The 16899-nt window shown below is 48.8% G+C and overlaps 1 long non-coding RNA gene and 1 pseudogene across 1 annotated transcript in view; one reads left to right on the top strand and one right to left on the bottom strand.

Annotated features, from left to right (window-relative positions):
• Positions 1–285: 285 nt before the first annotated feature.
• Positions 286–16899, bottom strand: part of LOC144381151 (uncharacterized) — a 39292-nt gene continuing 22678 nt past the window's right edge. The window contains exons 4-5 of the long non-coding RNA XR_013445860.1: positions 12998–13132; positions 286–2353 (exon numbers count right to left, since the gene is read on the bottom strand). This is a non-coding gene — a long non-coding RNA (uncharacterized LOC144381151). The remainder of the gene's footprint in view (positions 2354–12997; positions 13133–16899) is intronic.
• On the top strand, positions 11526–12309 carry LOC118524598 (Y-box-binding protein 1 pseudogene; annotated as a pseudogene).

The raw sequence follows: 16899 nt of genomic DNA on the forward strand, positions 1-16899 counted from the left end.
TTTAATTATTTTTATTTATTTATTTGTCTTTGTAAAGCAAGCTCCACGCCCAGGGTGCAGCCCAACGCAAGCTTGAACTCACGACCCTGAGACCAAGACCCGAGGTGAGATCAAGAGTCGGACGCTGAACTGACTGAGCCACCCCGGCACCCGGGTCGATGCATTTTTAAATAAGTCATTGTGTGCCCACAAAATTCCTGAGAACGGTGGGTTTCCCTTGACTTCCCCCAAGGGGAAGCTTACACCTTACACTGGTAAGTGACTTATGCTATCAATGGGTCTGTCAATGACCTGTCCGTAGGGAAGTCTGACATAGGGCCACGCACTCAATGACGACCTCTTTCAAGCTTGATAAACTTCCACCTGTCCATCCATCTGTCCGTCCACTCCGTCCATCTGACAGCTATTCCCAAGGGCTGGCGTGTGCTCGACTGGGCCAGCGGGACCCAGTTTTGGGCCTCTGGAAACATAAAGCACCAGGGACGCACGCATTGAACAAAGGTATTACAGGAGCGCGCAGCCCCGGGGGGCCAGACCACCCCTGGGGTCCTGCGCTCAGGAAACACTGCCGCCCCAGGTGTGGGTCTTTTAGAGCGTCACAGCCCATGTGGGACCACAGCTGGAAGGATGAGGCTGCCCAGGGCGCCCTGCACAGAAGGAAGGCTTTGTGCTAGCTCAGTGGGGAGACTCTGACTCGGGGCAGTGCGGGCTTTCACATGGATTTCCTATCATTTATCTTCTTATCAAAAGGTTTAATCACTTCCCACTCTCCTGACTGTACGGGAATAATGAGCTTATTCTTTCCCTACCAATACAATGCACAATAGAAACAGTTCAGAGACACTGTGGCCTCCTAAAATGAATGTCTTATTGTATAAACATCATTAAAACCACAGGAAAAGGAATGTTTAAGGAAGAAAAAGAAATCTCAGTCATCCCACACAAGACGATTGCGTATTGCCCACTGGCCTTTGTGTGCATGCACACCAAGATGAATTTTATGTGAAAATTCGTTGTGTCCTTTCCCCCAAGAAGCTGAATATATTCTGACATGTAATGGGCCTGTGGTTTCTGCAGAAGGAGAGCATGTCCCCCCCGGGATTTTCGGCTTCTCTACCCAGAATAAAAAATGTACTTTAGAAACTTGAAAACGAATCCCAGTTACGTCTTGTTGTGGAAACAGTTAAAAATTGCATCACGTTCCCAGGAGGGCAAGGTCTATATCATATACCTTGATGCCTCAATTAGCTCCCTCTGCTCCCCTAAACAAAGCTCCTTTCTATGAAGTCAGACGTATTAAATAACAAAGGCAGCAGGGAACCTGAGACGGGCTGGGAGGCGGAGGCTGATGCTCTAGGTCCTGCGCAGAGCGGCGAGTCCTCCACGAGATGCTGGCTTCCCCAGACTCCTTTCTACATCCTGTCTCCCCGGTCCAAGTCGGGGCGCTCATCACGCTCCCCACCAGCAGAAGGGAGAGTTCTTGGCAACTCACTGGTCGTTCCATCCCATGGGAGAATTCATCCATGATACCGTCACCCGGGCTGTGCTGAACCTTTCCTCTCGCTGTCTAGTAAGGGCGGATTTTAGGCACTTTTAAGTGGGAGAAGAGGTATGGAAGCAAATGGCCTGAAAAAGCATCCTGCATCCTTACGACTCAACATGTAGGTCCTTGGACCACTGACGTCGGCATCCCGTGGGAGCTCATCATGGAATGCAGAAGCTCAGGCCGTACCCAGTGGGACTGGGTCAGAAGCTACGTGGCAACAAGACCTCCAGGTGCTGTGGGTGTTGCTGATCAGGGACCACGCTTGGACAACCACTGCTCTAGAGCTAATCAGGGGACCCACCCACCCGAGTATCCTCCCGGGGCATTTTCCTGTGGGGCAGAGGACACTGCCAGCGACCTTCCACTTCCATGACGGCGCAGAAGAGCCACAGGCAGGGCAGGAGAGCTGGGCTGGAAAACTCGCTGCCCACTCACCGCTACCAGCTGTCTCCTGGGTCCAGCCTACCCTGCAGCACCCCACGCTCCTCCCCTCCACTGCCCCTCGCTCTGCTCAGGATTTTCCACTTAGGTGGTCAGGCCCATGGGATCCCATTTAGTTATCACGACACACACACAGCCAGTCCGAACCAGGTGGTAGAAAATAGCATTGACGGACAGTCTCATGCAACACACGAGATTAGAATTAATATGAATCCTCCAAGGATCCCTGGGTGGCTCAGTCGGTGAAGCGTCTGCCTTCGGCTCAGGTCATGATCTCAGGGTCCTGGGATCGAGTCCTGCATCGGGCTCCCTGCTCAGCAGGGAGCTGCTTCTCCCTCGGCCGCTCCCTCTGCTTGTGCTCTTTCCCTGACAAATAAACAAATAAAATCTTTAAAAAAAAATATGAATCCTCCAAAATTAAAAAAAAAATGCATCAAGAATTGCATAATTTCAAGACCAGGCAGAGGTCCTGGGAAACGATTTCTATTTTTCCCGCATGCCAGACCACAGAAATGCCCGCCATCCTTTCTCAGGATCTGTAATCTATGAACCTTCTTATTATTTATAAGAATCAAAGAGTTGGGTTAGCATCTTGGTGACTATTTTGCTGGTATTAATCTTCACTGGTATAACTTGTTGTCATCTAAAGGATCCTTCAATGGGGGTGCTCATGCTGAGGCTGATAAAAAGGTCCCCCACTTTGAAATCCGTGCAAGGGAAGTGAGATGTGGTAAAATGCCACAGCGAAACCCATGCATGCACTCTGACATGCTATTAATATAGGAAAAGGCTCTGTAAAATATTACAGATAATGCTGGGGGGGGGGGGGACGCAGCGGTAAAGCCAAAAGACAACATAGTAATTACAGATTTATGCTCTCCTGGAACACATCCCCCGACTTTACATTTATTGCTATGGGAAAGTTTGTCTTGAATTATACAAGATCTTCCAAAAAGCATCCGTGGCATAAAATGTGAACACAACATATATGAGAATATTTTATTCCTCAGGTCACTAAAGCCAAAAAGGCATCCTGATGGATCCAACACGATTTCTCTCCTTGGCTTTGGAGCTCATCCCCCGCCCCCACCCCGGGTGAGGCATCCCAGGCTCCCCTTGTCCCCCGGGACCCCACACATCGCACTGCAGGCAGCAGACACCCGGTAACATGATCATTAGACCATGACCAGCAAGAGGGCTGGTTTTTGACTCATTCTCTGTTTTCATTTTTTAAAAAAAAAACAGGCTGATATTTTTTGAACTTTGGCTTTGAGCAAGGCTCTTGGCCGCTCTGCTGGATGGCTGTTTTACTTCTGTGTGCCTCAGTTTTCTGTCTTTGCAAGGAGATTTGCCCTCAGCCTGACAGTCATTGCTCTGAGGGAGTCGTACAAGGAGGACGATGGCGCCCTTCACGGTGAGGAGGGGCAGGCCTGCAGCCGTGTCACCGGAAGCAGAAGCGGGTGTACAAGTCCATCCACACTCCTGTGCCCGTTCTTGCTGTGGGGTGAGGGGCCGTTACAGGTGGGGCACAGCCCTCACACACCTTTCTCCTCTGCAAGTGAGATATGTAGGGCTGTATCTCAGGACAGAGGGTGGTGTGTGCCCTGGGGTCTCTCTAGGAAGTAGCCAGTTGTAATCCTAAGTGAATGAGCTCTGAGTGTTAGGAGGTAACCGTAGGTCGAGATCAGAGCTGTGGGAAACACTCCTCCTCAAGGATTGAGAGAGGTGCAGTGACAGGGCCCCAAATGGGACAGTCCTTTTGCTTCCTCCTATGCAAATTCCTCTTTGGCCCTTGCCCCAAAGGAAGGTCACAGAGGCCAAGGGAGAAAGAAGTGTTGAGTTGAAAATTGCCATTTTTAGGCACCAAATGGTTGACAGTTGGCAATTTCATGTGATTCAACCTAAAATCACCCAGTGGAAAGGGTGGGGAGGGTGGGAAACCCTTTAAAGTTTGCTTGTGCCAGGAGGTGGGCATGGGGAAGGTGGTGGAGAGTGAAGTTGAGCTTCAGGGGAGACCTCTGTCTGTCCCCACCATGGGGGAGGTGGCATGGAGTGGGGGAGTGGGCTTGGGAAGTGACCCTGCTCCCTCTGGGTGGTGGATGCTAATGATAGAGGGGATTATATCTGTAAGCTGCTGCCATATTGCCGCTGCCCTCATCACCCTGCCTTGTTATGATTTGTTTCCAAGTAATGTCTTGAGGACAGGGTCAGGGATAGTCTCTTAGTCTCCTATGTATTCCCAGCACCTCACCTGGGTTCTGGATACCCACTGGAGGCTCCAAGAAATGGCTACTGAATTAAAGCAGAAGCCTACTGATAATACAGCATTCCTATGGAAAACTAGTAGCTGGGAATCTTCATGAGTAAGGAATAGGATACAATAGTTCCTAAAATTATTAGACAACAAAATATATTGTTTTCATGGAGCATCTCCCAGGACGGGCAATTCTCCGAGAATGTATTTTGGTCCTTCAGACAGGAATTGGGTTGAAATATATCTATGCACAAGTTACGAACAATAATTTAATAAACTAAATTTCAAGGTAGAAATAGTAAAATACAGAGGAGAAGAATCTCTTTCCAAAGACCTGAGAACTATTTCACAAGCACCAAGTACATGTAAATAATTGATAGAATATTAATAATAATTTAATTATTCATTGAAATAGGTTCCCTAAAGATATGGATGAAGAAAGACTGGATTAGCCTAGTTGAAGATATATATTTGAAAATAACAGGACTACAATGCTCCAAATATATTCTAACTTTTCAATAATTCAAACTAGTTCCACCATTTTGTTCCATACTTAAAGGTTTTAATCTATCTATTTAATTCACTAACTCATTAGAAAATATGTGAAAGGTACCGTGTTTGGTATCGTGGGGCGACAAGGATGAATCAAGGCAATTTGTCTTCAAGGATATCTATGAGAAGAGGGGATAAGCCAGGTAGATTAGATTGAGTGAATATTCTTCAAAGTAGAAAAGGATGAGTCGTCTATTAGAGACACAGACAAGTGCCAGGGGGTTTCTGAAGGAGAGAGGTTCCTTCCAGCTGTGGGAGGAGAGACGTCTTGGTGTTGGGAATTCTTTCTGGGAAGGTGGTCTGTTGGTGAGGAAGGCCGTGGATGGCAGGAGAAAAAAGCGTCCTCATTGGGCCCTAGGGATCCTGTCAGACACGAGCATGTTTGTACAGGCAAGGGGCCAAGATGTGGAGCTGGATTCAGTCAGTGCCAGTGGGCGTGGGAGAGAGAGAATTGACAGGTGGAAACCCATAGAGCAGGGTTGGAAGAGGCTGTCATGGAGAGTTCTGAGTTCAAAGAAATGATGTGGATTTTGGAAATGTGAAACCCTCTGCTCTGTCTGCCTTGGTATCAAAATGACCCACCAACTGATACCTGAGAGTAACCAAGGAGATTCTAGAAATATGCCCCAAGTGGTTTGCCCAAGGAATGAGAAGGAAAGCACCCTTTCGGTTCATGCTATTTAAAATAATGTAGGAACAAAAGAAATGAGGGCAGGTCTTCTCAGTGTGAGGACACTGGGAAACGTCCTGGCAATATCCCATCAACCTCACTTTGGGTCCTCGTTAATGGAATATGGCTATGAAGAAGTGTGACTGCGTGAGTGGTACATGAGCAAAGGAAAAACACAATATGGCGCAAGGGCTTTCGATAGATTATAGCCAGGATTTCCACCAGGATTCAACACCTCCCATGCATTCTCATTTAATTTTCCTATCAATCACATACATTATATTATTCCTATTTTAGACACTTCATAAGGAAACTTAGGCTCAGAACGGCCTAAAAAACAAAAAGAGGCAAACTTGTGAGCCCGCGGCAGGGCTCTGATTTGAATCCAGGTCCTTTGGACCCCAAACCCAGGGCTCCCCAGAAGTCACACCTTTGCCTCCTAAACACCAGTTCCCCCACCTTCACAAGATCTTGGGTCCCTGGTCTGTAACTCAGGGAGTGTAACCCCAAAGGCCAGGGCTAGGCCTGCAGACCCCCTTGTGCTGCTTGCCTGGTGTCTGCCCTGGCTGGGCCAGGCCCCACGCCTCTGGCCAGGTGCTTGTGCTGATAGCTTGGAACCAAGGCCACCACCTTGTAACACTGCTGAGGGCTTTGGTCTGGGTCCACGAACGTGTCCTGCCACCGGGAAAGCCATGTATCCAACCTGATGCCAGGAAGCCTTCCGTTCCCTGCTAGCAGAGGGGGGCCAGTGACTCCCCACAGTCTGCATGATAAATCAGCTCAAAGACACCCGCTTCGAGGGCATAAGGGGCCCCTGTTATCACAGGCCAAACTCAGAGTCAGTGCTGCCAGATTTACTTTCTAATTCATAAATCCGGGTGGATTGGAGCCTGTCCTCCCAGCCTTGCTGGATCCTCCCTGGCAGGAGCTGTGCACAAAACCACAGCCCCGGGGCTCAGACCTTGCCTCCTGTCTCCAGAACAAGGGTCTAGGGCCAGCAGAGAAGGGGCCACGTGCCTGGCAAATGGCAAACTTTTGCTTTGCATTTCCAGTATTCGAATACTGATATTCCAGAATATTGCATATTGCTGGGAGGAAGGGAGGAGTTCTTTCCACCTTATCCCCCAAATGGCCCCTGCGTTCCGCTTGGCGGGTGGGTGGACAGCTGCTCGTCAGGGCTTTGGGCTGTCTTCCAATGAAAGTTCCAACCAGAAATTTTTCTTGGGCTCCAGACTCCCAGCAGGCTTTTGGCTGCATGTCAGTGAGTCTGTGAACTTCTCAAACGTGTCTGTGTCCTGTCTACACAGCACACGGCAGTAAGAATCCCTATTGGTGCCCTCCCTATCTGTCTCTATGGGATTCTATGGGGCCTGGAGCTTTCTTATTTCTTGAGAGACCCATGATCCAAAACCAGTTTAGAACTGTTGCTCCAGGAAGAGAAATCTCCTGTGTTCTGCCTCTCTGAAAATGGGGGGCCCTATGCTCCCCAGACCTCCATGAGCTGTGTCCCCTGCCTGGAGCATCAGCTGCAGACAGAGTCTAAGGGTGTGGCTCTCGAATTGGCACTTAGATGTTCAGAAGCTGGAAGCACGTTCTCCCTGACTGTTCTATTGCCCACCTCAGCCTCATCCTTCCCGGCCCTTCTCCCTCATCAAGCAGGTCTCTCAAAGGGTGGAAACAGAGCCTCCGTTACCTCCAGGAGTAGATACCAACTGGATGCCCACAGGGGCTTTCTCGGGGCAGACACAAGGTGCAAGAGAGACACAAGACCCTCTCTGCGATTTGCAGCTGACTAGCCCCAGGAAAAGAATGGCAGAGTTTGCAGGAGCTGAGTGTGCTACATAATTCCATCTTGAAAGAAAGAATACTCCCTAGAGGTAAACAAGATCTATCAGAAGGGGCTGCAGGAACCACCCAGGCAGGAAGGAACGAGGCAACAGCAGAATCCAGAAGGCTTCAAGGGCTGGCTGAAAACATCAGGATGAGTCTAGATGCTAAATATTTCCAGTGCAAAACCCAAACCCAAACCAGACAACAACAGACAGACAACAAGAGTCTCAGAATCTCAGAAGCCCAGGGGGATGGGGAGGGGGGGTGCGGGATGCGGGCCGCAGAAGCACAAAGGTGCCCGGGATTGCCTCTCCTCCGGTCTCTGCAGAAGGAGTACTGAGGTTCTGGAAAACCAGTGGGGCTCCCCCGAGAGGCAGGGAGCACTGGATGCTGGGCCCCAGTGAAAGCCCAGGGACCCCCCCACACCCCCCAGGATCCTGGTTGTTCTGCTCCTCCCCTTGGGAAGAGCTCTGCTGGGAAGAAAAGCCTCGGGTCCACGCCACTCCCGAAGCCCTCACTCGAAACAGAGAAAATCCTGAGTCCTCTCCATCCTCTCTTCTTGGCAATTCAGAGCACCCTCACTGCGGCCTGGCCTCGGTCCTCGGCTTCTCTGGAGGAAGGGGGATGTGCAGGAAACGACTTTTCCCATCAGTCCCCCTTCTCTTCTACACAGTGCACTCTGCTCCCAGCTCTGTCTCAAGAGGGGCGTGGGGGCTGGGGCAGCAGTGGCCCTCCCGACCCTGGGGACCCACTTGTATCGGGCCTGGAATCTGCCGGGTCTGGCAGGTGCTGGAGAGGTGAAGTGCGGGCAGAGGCAAAAGGGAGAGCAAACTCTGCCCACTAGCTTGCTGCTGAGAGACACCGGGAGTCCAGTGCTGCCACCTCGGATAGGCTGATCTTTCCAGAGAAGCAGGAAATCTGCATTTGTACGTGAAATGCTCCATTTACAATCGTGGGGTCAAATTTTAGATGGTAGTGTTTAGTGGGGCAAACGTAGCCAGGGGCCTACCCTGCTCTGTCTCCCCTGTAGGGAAGCGCTCCCACAGGGCACACACGCTGTCAACCCCCCAGGGCAGCCCCCGGGCTCCCTCCAAGGCCAAGCCCACGGAGCAAGGCCCCCCGATCTTCACAGGGCCTGGGCTGCCACCCAGAGCAACAGGCTCTAGGAAGAAGAAGGGATTTCCTCTTTCTGGAATGTGGAATCCACCCATCCGAACAATAATTTTGGCCCCTCCGCGAGCACCGGTTCTAGTCTGGAACAAGGGACCCATCCTTGTCCGCTAGCAGAATGGCATCCACCTTTGCCTCATGCGGCCATAGGGGGAAGAACCACAGCCTTCAGGCATTTGGAGCGCCTCTGAAAGCAAATAATCCTAATAGTTGCACTACAGATTTACTGTACTGGAATAATAAGTTACTGACATCGTTCTGAAGCCTCATTACTCTTACGACAGGCTACCTCTTGCCATGGCTCTGGGAAGTACGGGAGACATCGACTCTTTTCCCCACTGTACGGACTCGAGCTGACGAATGAGAGAGTTAAGATTGCTCGGAGCCCCCCAGCTGCAGAATCAGGCTTCGGATCTGGCTCTCAGGGGGGTCTCCCCCTAAAGTCAGTCCTCTTAGATCCCATGGTAGGATGGGACCTTCCTCCCCTCACCCCTTCCCAGGAAGTGAGAGCCAAGATTCAAAGGCGTCATTATCATAATAAGCTGCTACAGTTTTGCACTCTAGAGGGGGTCAATACCAGCAAGGGAAAGGGTCAGTTTTTGCTAGTGGATTATTTAATCTCCTTTAAGCCCCACGAGTACTCTTAAACTGGTGAAGCGGCAAGCTTTCTGGCAATGGGTTGTACCTACAGCTCCTCCCAAGTATTACAGACAAATGCTTCTCCCTCTCCCACTCCCCCTGCTTGTGTTCCCTCTCTTGCTGTGTCTCTCTCTGTCAAATAAATAAAAATAAAATCTTAAAAAAAAAAAGAGACAAATACAAAGAGATACCCGGGTTCATGTGATTCCCTGTGAAATATACACAGCATGGAGCTCAACCAGATAGCAATTAGGAGAGCTTATTGAACCTCCTCTTTGAGTGTACTGCTCTGAGGTTTACCATATATGGTTCACAAGAAAACACAGAGGGAAAAATCCACCACTGATGGTGACCTTCAATATTCTTATGTATTCCAGCGTTGCTTTCGAACCCAGGAATATTGCTCAGGGTCTTTCTCTCTTAATCAGTGAATTAGCCAATCAGTAACAACTGACTGTCTCTGCCCCAGTCTGTAAAGAACACTTAGAAGGACTATTAGAAATACTGGGTCCTTCATCGGTCGATGGGATATATATATGTATACATGTAGACAGGCACATATATACTAAGGACACAAAAGAATATCTAGTTATACTGCTAAATGTGTGACAGAGACATTAAGTTCTCCAAGAGTTTAAAGAAAGGGCAAAAGGGGTGCAATGAAAGATGGAGAAATCAGGGGAACTTCCTGGAGGAGGTGATGTCTGAGCTAGAACTTGAGAAATGAGAACAACCTCCCTGGAGCCTTACGGGCAGGAATGCCCTTGCTTTAGTTGGCTGGGAGAAATGACATTTCTGCTTGAGTGGTGGTGGAGAAGCAGAACCCCATAAACAACACAGATAACACTTTGGGTAACACAGTGGGGAAATAACTGGCATTTTAGTTCAGCATTTTTTGAATGGAGTTGAGCAAAATCAGTTCATCAGCGGTACTTAGACTATGCAGAACACAGATGTCAGCAAGGGTAGCCAATGCTAAGTACCAGGGTGGGCAAGTAACATCTGTTAAGAACGAAGGGATCTTAGGGGACACCTGGGTGGCTCAGTCAGTTAAGTGTCTGATTCTTGACCTCAGCGCAGGTCTTGATCACAGGGTCGTGAGTTCAAGCCCCGTGTTGGGCTCCATGCTCTTACTTAAAAAAAGAAAAAATATATATACATATGTAAATATAAATAAAGGGATCTTATAAAGTCAATAAGAAAGTAACAAATATCTTCTTTGAAAAAGTGGTCAAAGGACAGTATTAAGCATGGTGCAAAAGAAGGAAAACATAGGAAAATGTACGACAACTTCGTGAGAAAAGCAGAAAGTTAAAAGCTGGGGTGCCTGGGTGGCTCAGTCGGTTAAGCGTCTGACTCTTGATTTCAGCTGAGGTCTTGATCTCAGAGTCCTGGGATCGAGCCCCAAATCTAGCTCCTCACTCAGCGGGGAGTATGCTTGGGATTCTCTCTCTGCCTCTGCCCCTCCCCCCTCTTGCTTTCTCTCTCTCAAATAAAATAAATAAATCTTAAAAAAAAAAAGAAATATGTTTATTAATTTGGAGGGCTGTTTGCAATGTATTATCAAAATTTTTATTTTTTTTAAGATTTTATTTATTTATTTGAGGGAGGGAGAGAGAGAGAGGCACAAGCCAGGGGAAGGGGCAGAGGAAGAAGGAGAGGCAGACTCCCCGCTGAGCAGGGAGCCTCACATGGGGCTTGATCCCAGGACCAGGCGATCATGAGCAGAGGTGAAGGCAGACACTTAATGGACTGAGCCACCCAGGCACCCTATTATCAAAATTTTTAAAAGGCATAAAGCAGACCACATACCAGTATGCACAGTGTGCATGCCATTTGTGTATAAAAGTAAAAACAAACCAAACTGTATAAACCTAAATACACACACACATAAATATATGCATATGCATTCATCTGTATTGATTTCTCTTTCTATATGAATATATGGGCGTACGTGGACACACACATATGCATATATACAAATAAATACATAGATGTCTATACACCTAGATGTTAATATTCCATATTTCTAAGTAATGGGATTACAAGCAATGCCTATTTTCTTCTGCATACATTTTATGTTTCTCTTATAACTGTTTTCTACGATAAGCATATTTTTTCCCTTTAATTTAAGATAAGAAAGCTCAGAGAGCCCCGTGCAGCCCCACTGGCGCCCGCCAGCCTAATTACCATCACACCCAGGAGGAGGTGCAGCTGTGGTCGCCGGCCCCTGTCACCGTCCCTGCAAGGACAAGTCACCAGGCCAGACCCAGCAGCTGCCAGCCCGCCCTCCACAAGGCAACCCCGAGCGCCGGTGAGCAGTGGCTGAGGACTCACTTGTCTGAGGCACCTGCCTGCTGGGTCAAGGTCATTGCCATGAAGGCTTGGGGAAGAGTCAAATGGCTTCTTGTAGGAAACAGAATATGTTTGCAATAAACAAGAAGGACACCAAGGAAGAGATGTTTGTACACCAGCCTGCCATAAAGAAGAACCCCAGGAAGTACCTTCCAGTGTGGCACGTGGAGAGACTGGACTTGGACCTTGTTGAAGGAGAAAAGGCTTCGGGGACGGCCCATACTGCGGGCCCCGGGGGAGCTCCAGGGCAAGGGGGTAATATTAGCAGCACACCATAGGCATCATGATGGTCCCCCTTGCCCGGGGCCTCCACGCCATTACCAGCCGAACTACCAGAGCAGTGAGAGTGGGGTTAAAGATTCGGGGATCGATCAGGAGAGCTCCCCAAGGTCAGCACCATCAGCGCCGGCCCTACCATAGGTCCCCGCGGGCTCCCAACTTCCTGCCTGCGGGAGCCTGTGAGCGTGGACCACGGCCTTCCAACCCTCCTGTGCGGGGAGAAGGGGAGAAGGGTGGTGGGGGGCCGACAAGCAGGGTGCAGGAGAGCAAGGTAGACCCTTGAGACAGAACATGCATCGGGGTTCCCGACCACGATTCCACAGCGGTCTCGCCTCGCCAAAGACAGCCTAAAGAGGACAGCAGTGAAGAAGGCAAGGAGATGAGACCCAAGGTCAGCAGCCACCTCAAGGTCGGTACCCACACAACTTCAGTTTCCCACACAGATGCCCAGAAAACCCAAAACCACTAGATGGCACAGAGACAAAAGCAGCCGACCACGGGCTGAGACGTGGCTCCCAGGCTGAGCAGGGCAGGCTGAGGAAATGCCAGTTTACCATCTCTCCCGCCACCTGATTTAGGCATCCACCAAGAATGAATATAAAATTCCAGCAACAAAAAAATGAACAAAAGAGTGGAGCTGAAGACCTTCAGCGCTGCCTTTTTGCCCACTGACCAGATAACCAGAACTACCTGCATTATCTGGGCAGGATGGGGTTTCTATTATTTTTACCTAACGATGTTTCTTACTGGGAATGACAAACGTGGGTTTTTTTGGTTGTTTTGTTTTTTTATTTTTTAAAGATTTTTTAAAAAAATATTTTATCCATTTAGTTGACACAGAGAGAGAGAGAGAGAGCACAAACAGGAGGAGGGGCAGTGGGAGAGGGAGAAGCAGACTCCCCGCTGAGCGGGGAGCCTGATGCAGGGCTCCATCCAGGACCCTGGGATCATGACCCGAGCCGAAGGCTTAACCAACTGAGCCACCTAGGCACCCCTGTTTTGTTTCTTTAAAGCCTGATTTTTCTCACTACACCTTTAGAGGTTTTTAAATGTTTCGTATCTGGTCAAACTGAGATTTCTAAGGACCTCATTTTTAATTTGTAATGCAAGTATACGATTTGATTTTTTAAAAAGATCAACAAACAGCAAGCGCGTGTTAATAAAGATCTTAAATAATAAATACATCATTTTAAAAATATAAAGCTCAGATTCTTCCGTAGGAACCCAGGTTAGTAGGATGGACGGGGTCTCTAGAACTCACCATGACAGAGAATGCTGCTGAGGAGCCAGGCACTTAACAGCCCAGAGGCCAGCCTTCACGAGGCCCAGCAGAAGGAAATGTGGCTCGGCTTCCTGACACACAGTGTTTCCCGGCGTGTATTTCAAAGAGCATCACCTAGAGATGGAAAGAGGAAAAAACTCAAGTTCAGGGACAAACCTGAGGCCTCAAAGGGAAATAGTGGCAAGAGGGCATAAAATCCAGCCTCGAGGGGGCCATTTTGTACACACAGCCTGGAAAGCCAAACCACACCCTCACAAGTGGCTTCCACCTTCGGAAGAAGTTGAGAAGTGAATCCACAGTAAAGAAGGGGGATGTGTGTTCTAAGAATCTCCCACAAAGGACGCAGAGACATTTCAATTCCATTCAAGCTGGTTGAATGTCCTCTCCTGAGGTCTGAAAAGCAAGACGCCGCCAAAGCAAGACGCCGCCCCTCCGTCTTGTAGAAGTAACAATGTCAACGGTGAAAGTATCCTACTCTTAGGAAACGTTTCTTGTATCAAATCATTCATCCTTTACAACATTACAACAGCATCATCTTGTGGACACAGTAGCTATTATTACACCCAATCTACAGATGGGGACGCTGAGGCTTTGGGGCACAACCAGGACTTGACCCCAATGTACTAACTCCCTCCTCCCTAGGTCACTTTTTGGAGCATTGAAAAAATAAAACTCATTCAAAGGCAGACCATTCATGCCAAATAGGCACTGCAGCACTTGATATTTTTAAGCGAAGGAGAGGGTGCAATCATGCATATCTTATTTATCATCTTGCCTCATTACACAATCACATTAAAGTTGCTGATACACTGAAGTGGGAGCCCGATGTTTTGTTTTGTTAATCCCACAATGGAATTTCTGGTCTACTAATCAACCTTAAGCATGGCCTTTCCTCCTCGGGAGGGCTCCCTGTGGGAGGAGGAAACACACTCTGCTGGAGGAAGTTGACCCCTCCCTCCGGCTCTGGTTGATCAGGAACCTCCCGGGCTCAGGATCTCTGCCCTTGTACCTCTCCCCACCAGGGCTCCGTTGCCCCATCCTGTTCCCTCCCCGAGACGGCCTGTGCGTGCCATGGGAGGGAGAGAGGGCGCAGGTGATTTCCTCCTGCATTTCCCATTGTCTGGGAGAGCCTGGCGCGCGCTCTTCCCTGGGCTTGGAAACAGCCTGACGCTTTTCAAGTAGAAGCTGCAATCTTCAAAATGAGCCCGAGCCCAAACAGCCCTGATAAGGGTGCAGAGTATACTCTTGGTTTCCTCTTGCCAAAAAATAAACCGGGGAGGACAAAAGACTCTTGTTGAGGAGCAGAGGGCCCCCCGAGGTGGTGCAGTGTGGCAGGAAGGGTGGCCTCTAGTCCCAGCAGGCCCCCTTGCTTGGTTTAGGGAAGAGTGTCAACAGCCTGCAGGGTTTGCTTGCTTGTTTGTTTTGTTTGGCTGCTCCTCACATGTCCTCGGGGTCTTTTTGTTTTACTTCAGAAAAAAAATGAAGTTATATGTCTTCTGATTGCATTGTTTTCAATGGGCACTATATTTGCATAGTCCGGAAACAAAATAATAGAAAAGGGAATACACGGGGAAAATCTTTTTACGTTAATTTTATTTTCTTTAAGTCATCTCCACCGAAGCTGGGGCTCGAACTCACGACCGCAAGACCAAGAGTCGCGCGCTCTACCAATAGAACCAGCCACGAGCCGCTACACGGGGCAAGCTTCATCATACCTCTGCCCACATGTCCCCGTTCCCTCCCTTCCTCGTAGGCAACTCTTTTTATTAGTTTCTTAAGTAGCCTTCGAGGGTGTTACATAATATACTTATTTTCTCACTTTCTTATTGAATAGGCATTCTCAGTGGGGGTGATACCCCCAAGGGGGTGAAAATGGATTCTGGGAAGCAAAAAAATTCTTCCCCTTTTTATGGTTAAATCACAAATATACATTAGACATGCAGCATAGAAACAGATATACATGCTATTAAAATTCCATGGGGGTGGCATTCAGGGGGAAAACGTCTCTAAAGGTTTCTTGGGGGGGTGATAATGAAGAAAACTTTGAGAAACACTGCTGTAGAAAGTAGTATATGACATACACCTGCTCCGCACCTGGCTTTTTTCCCTTGACAGTACATCCTAGGGATCTTTCCGCATCAATTCATGCAGGTTTACCTTATTTTTTTATAGTGGCATGGTATTCCGTTGCGCAGATGTTCTGCGTGGAACATTCAGAGCGGCCGCCACACAGCTCAGCTCCCAACACAAGTCCCTTTCCACGGTCCTGCGCAGGGCGGGAAGTCACGTGGCAGCAGCCTCGCCTTCCCAGAAACCCCGGGAAGGTGCGCGTGCGCACACCGCCCCCCCGCCCCCCCCCCCCCCCTGCCGCAAGGCAGGTGCAGAGCCTTCCCTGCAGCCTGATTTACCACTTTGATCTGGACTGAAATTAATTGCTCGTGAGACATTTGTGCTTAACACCTCAACCAACTCTGCAAAGATTTTTATTTGGCCTTTAAATTATTTAAACCATTGTAATCATATTTGCTTTCAACAGAAATCTGCTGTATTTACCAGCTTGAGAGGGACTAAATGAAGCCCCTGGGGTGGCTGGCCACTGCTCTGGGCTCTATTTGGATTCCCCTCCTGGAGACAGTCATCCCCGCATGGGGTTTGATTCGTGTTTTCTGGTGCTTGTTAACGGAGGCTGAATACATCACAAACTGCAGAAATTTACACCGCATTACAATCACGTCTGAGCTATCGCTGGGCAGGATTTTGACTCTGATCATTTATTCAAGACATCCTCTCCTTCCTGTTCCCGTCAGATCCCTGAGCCCACCTGGTCTTTCCCACCTAGATCTGTAAGCAACTCGGGACTCCCAATCTGCTCCTCCAAGACTTTTTTAGTCCAGAGAATGAATTTAAATAAATAAAGCAACATCTGCTGTAAACATGACTTCAAGGATGGAGTGGGCCCAGTGCCTCCCCTTGCCTCTGCAGCTTCTCTCCATGAAACTGAGCGCAATAAAGCTCCGAGCCAGCGAGAAACATGATAGAAGTGGCAAACGACATAAATTGTGAATCGTAAGTCACAGTTCCATTTGCTCTGCCACAGTGTAAAAAGTGCAAATTTTTCATCAAGAAAGACAAGAAGAACTGTGAATGCTTCCATCTCGCTGCGCGGCCAGGATACTTCCATGGTCCACGGTCACCGGGCTGGTGCACCTTCTCTGTCCCTGCAGACTGGCTGCACAGTGTGCCTTGTCTTCCCTGGGTGCAGCAGTCCTCACTCTCCCTCGGGGGATCGATATTGTAGACAGGTTGCTTTGTTGTTTCATTCATGGTAACAACAGTGGAAAAAGATGTCAACATTGAAGTCTCTCCTTCTTCTCCCTGGTATTTCATTCATATTCTGTCTCTCCCTCCTACTCTCTCTCTCATTCTTTTTCTCCTTTCCCCCCATTCTTTCCCATCCCCATATTTTCTCTCACCTGCTCTAGAATTCCAAAGAGAGGCAGGACAAGAACCAGCAGAACCCAGGTTTAGCCGAAACCATCGGGCCTTTTACAAATGATCCTTAAGACAGGACTATGGACAGCAATACTTTTGTGGGGACACCTCCCAAATGAGAGGGTTCACACCAGGTCTATGACAAAAATTCCATGGCTTCCCCAAGGCCCTTCCTAGAGCTGGGGTGTGTCTGAATCACTAACTTCTACTTCTAGAACCCACATCTGGCCTTACTGGGCCGGTGTCTGTATGGTGGGCCAAGTCATATTGTGAGATGCCAGGCACTTCCAGATAGACCAAGGCCAGCAGTGATTTGTTTATTTTATTTTTAAGATTTTATTATTTAGAGAGAGAGTGTGCATGCATGAACTAGGAGAGAAGCAGAGGGA

The sequence above is a fragment of the Halichoerus grypus genome, chromosome 2, assembly GCF_964656455.1.
Source record: "Halichoerus grypus chromosome 2, mHalGry1.hap1.1, whole genome shotgun sequence".
NCBI classification, from domain to species: Eukaryota; Metazoa; Chordata; class Mammalia; order Carnivora; family Phocidae; genus Halichoerus; species Halichoerus grypus.